The sequence below is a fragment of the Bidens hawaiensis genome, unplaced genomic scaffold (genome assembly GCF_021521415.1).
Source record: "Bidens hawaiensis isolate Kalapana, Puna unplaced genomic scaffold, B.hawaiensis_p1.1 tig00003004_1, whole genome shotgun sequence".
NCBI lineage: Eukaryota > Viridiplantae > Streptophyta > Magnoliopsida > Asterales > Asteraceae > Bidens > Bidens hawaiensis.
In genome coordinates, this window is record NW_027491161.1 from 1,909,236 (window position 1) to 1,913,526 (window position 4,291).

General features: G+C 34.6%; 1 pseudogene; it reads left to right on the forward strand.

The window, feature by feature from the left end:
- Positions 1 to 1,990: 1,990 nt before the first annotated feature.
- On the forward strand, positions 1,991 to 3,819 carry LOC143621984 (cytochrome P450 81Q32 pseudogene; annotated as a pseudogene).
- The last annotated feature ends 472 nt before the right edge of the window (positions 3,820 to 4,291 follow it).

Below are 4,291 nucleotides of genomic sequence, written 5' to 3' on the forward strand. Positions count from 1 at the left end.
ATTTTTATTTTTAATTTTTTATTATTTATAACTTAATCATGCTCCTCATTACATTTTAATGAATATTCCATTTTCACATTAATTTAAAGAAAAAATAGTTAATCAAGTTAAAAGTCATCTGATATGCTTCCATAAAATCCGAAATATTTGCTTCTTTTTTTTTCTATAAGTTGTTAATATATATATATATATATATATATATATATATATATATATATATCAATTAATTAAATATTCCAACAAGTTACCATAATATTAACTAATAACACAGGATTAGTATTCAAATTTAAGCATTTCTAATCTAATATTTTCAACTATTATAAATAAGAATAACTACTTTCATTTTATGCGATATTAACTTTTCTAATATTCTACTAACTCACTGTTATTTGAACATGACTTTAAGGTTAGTATATTTTTGTCATTTTCAAGGCAATTACATTTCATATGAAATAAAACAAATCATTTTGTTATAGTTTTTCGGTTTTATATGTTGCTTGATTATACAAATGTTAATTGTAAAATATAAAATCAATTAAAAATTTGTCATACAAAGAATATTAATGCCAACAAATTTATCATGAATTCTAAAGATTCTAAGAATTATTATATCAACAACGTTCAGGTAATCTAGTTTTTGAGATAATCATATTTTTTTGATAAACATGAGCAGCTCAAATGACATTATATTAATTGATTATAAGGTATGTCATTTTATGTGCATGAATATTTTTTTTTTGTTAGTTTCATAGATACATTATCATTTATCTTGGGTTGGTGTGTCCTTGAAGAACCTTATTTGTCACACAAAAGAGTTATAAGCAGACCTATATGGTATCTTACCAAAAGTTATAAGCAGACATGAACTAAAAATTTTGATTTTTGATGAATAATGTATAACGACCAATACAATCACAAATGTAGTGTACAAGGAAGATTTTATATATTTGTAATATGTTTGTGTAATCTTAATTATGTAATTTCTGTAATTTTAATATAAATTGTAATTGTATTAATAATATATGATTATTTTATTGACTGTATTTCACTTAAAGTTTAGAATTTTTATCAATTACACGTGTAATACACGGGCCTCAAACTAGTATATATACTATATATAATACATAACTCATGGGCAAATTAAGACACTTAGGTTTTAAATAATTTACAATTTAATTAACAAATGGTACAACTTATATAGCATCTTGAAGAGGGATAAAATAGTCCATTAGAAAAAATATTTAAATATAGTTATAAAATTGTCCCCTCAACTTTAATTAAATTTTGTAAATTTAAGTAATAGTTAGCTCTTTAACTTAACCATATATTCTTTTTAATTTCACATTTAACCCAACTTTCACCCATTACTTCTAAATGGTCATAATTTTTTTTAGACGCTAATATTTTTTTAAAAAAACCGGCACCATAAAAACGAGAATTTTATTCTCTTTAATTTGAGTATGATATCGGCTTAGTTTTTTTAGTTCAAAAAATTAACATTTACGTAGCGATGTTTGCAATCTGGTTTTGACGGTTTTTAAATAAACAATTAGTAGTGCTTTTTGATCATCGTAAACCGAAACAAAACCATTAAAAATTAAAACCAAACCATTATCAATATTCTATGTTCCCGCTGCATCACGCGGGCACCCGTCTAATAATATACTGTAATAATACATATTATAAAATTGGAGGTTTACATATATTATAATAATACATATTATAATATGTAGTAATAATACATCTACTTATATATTAAAGTAACATGTCGTTCAATTAGACCATCCACATAGGATGTCACTCACTACCTTACTTTTAAAATGTCTATGGCTTACAACTCAACTAGCATAAATTGATGTTAGCTTTCTCTGTTTTTTAATTGGTATTGATTCATAAGCTTTCATTATATTTTATCACCCGTGTATCACACGGTATTATAAAATTGGAGGTTTACATCGTCTTCATCCTCAAAGACCGTCATCAATCAAGCATGACACCTGAATTCATCAACATCTGGATATCAATCCCAGTCGTAGCTCTAGTCTACATCCTAACGAAACATATCCTCCACCATCTCCACCAACTCCCATCCCAATCCTCCCAATAATCGGCCACCTCCACCTCCTAACAAACCCTCTCCACCGCTCTCTCGCCAGCCTCTCCAAAGCCCACGGCCCGGTCCTCTTCCTCTGCTTTGGCTCCCGCAACGTCCTCCACGTGGCATCCCCCACCTCAGCCGACGAGTGCCTCTCCAAAAACGACGTCGTCTTCGCCAACCGCCCCCAACTCCTCGCTGGAAAACACTTCGGTTATAACTACACCTCGCTTCCGTGGTCCCCGTACGGAGACCACTGGCAGAACCTCCGCCGTATCTCAGCCGTGGAGATTTTGTCGTCCACGCGCCTTGACGCGCTTGCTAGCATCCGGGTTGATGAGATCCGGTTGATGATGCTCCGGTTGTATTCAAATTCAACCCTAAACTCCGATCGGGTAGTGGAGCTTCGATCGGAGTTTACGGGTTTTATGTTTAATGTGATGACCAGGATGATGAGTGGGAAGAGGTATTATGGTCAAAATAATAATAATAATAATAATAATAATAATAATAATAATAATAATAATAATAATAATAATAATTTGGAGGAAGAAGGGAAGAGGTTTGGTGACGTCATTGCTGACACGGAGCAGGTGATACAGGAGGCCAAGATCTTGGATTTGTTGCCGAATTTTCGGTGGGTTTTCGCCCGAAAGTATGAGAGAAAGTTTGCTGCTGTGCAGAAGAGACGGGATGACTTTGTGCAGGCGTGGATTGATGAATTTAGAGCCGGTGGTTTGGATGGTGATAATAATCCGAATCAGAAAGGGAAGAAGACATTGCTTCAGATTTTATTGTCTCTGCAAGATACAGATCCGGAGTATTATACAGACGAATTGATCAAAAGCCTTTCGCAGGTATCGTAAATGGGTACTAGGGTGTGTATGTTTCGGTTTGGATAGGTGTTACTCTCAAACCAAATCAAAAACTGCATTTGGGTGTCAAAATAATGAATTTTGGCCTAAATGGTTTTGTTAATTACTACCTCTGACCGATTCAGGCGGGTTATTATATGTAAAGTTGCTATTAGCATAACTATTAAGATGACTATGAACATACTGAGGCTAATTTCATCATGGTGACAGGCTTTGTTACATGGAGGAATTAACACAACGGTAGAGACGATGGAGTGGACAATGACACGTCTACTTGACAACCCGCACGTTTTACACAGGGCACAGACTGAAATCGAAAGTGTTGTGGGACTCGATCGATTAGTTGATGAGACGGATCTATCAAAGCTTCCGTACTTGCAATGTATCATCAAAGAGGCGTTAAGAATGCACCCGACCGGGCCATTACTCCTTCCCCATGAGTCATCCAAAGATTGTGTGGTTGGAGGTTACCATATCCCGCGTGGTACGATGTTGTTTGTGAACGTGTGGGCCATACAAAATGATCCCAACATATGGGAGTCTCCCGACACTTTTATGCCCGAGCGGTTTGAAGGGAAAGAATCTAGTATGAAGGTGAAAGACGGTTTAACTATAATGCCATTTGGGTCGGGGAGGAGACGGTGCCCGGGTGAAAATTTGGCATTGCGTATTGTGGGATTGGCGTTAGCGTCTATGATTCAGTGCTTTGATTGGAAACGGGTTAGCGAGGATTTGGTGGATATGAGTGAATCGGGTGGGTTCACCGCACCCAAGGCTGAACCGCTAGTTGCTAAGTATCGGGCTCGTACGATTGTTGAACATCATCTCATCTCTCTCAAATGTAGTTAGCAAGGTTCCTGGTAGTTGGGCCTTAATTCGAATAATGTAAAACCCATCAACTATTAAAATAGGTAGTAGACCAATGTGTGCCTGTGGGGGAAACGTGGGTCAGAACTTATTTTTGAGTATTATTATGATAACAGAACAAAACTTGGGCTCCTAAATGAACCGGAACAAAGCATACTTGTGTTTGTTTGTTTAACTTTAACCAATCAAACAATCATACGCATACAATTAAGTAATTAACGAGGTTTTCTTGTTAGTGTTCATTAGTGAAGAAAAGGAACATGTTTATTTTCGTTTATGTCCGTTCGTTATAGTATAAACAAACGGTTCGCTTAAGGTAGTTAAATGCAATTTGAAAATAAAGTGTTGAGCATAAAAAGTTATTACAAGACGATTCTACATTTTCAAGCTCTTGTACGCAACACATACACATGATGGTCGGTCTTTGTTCCGGCTTTTAATGGTTTATTTCATG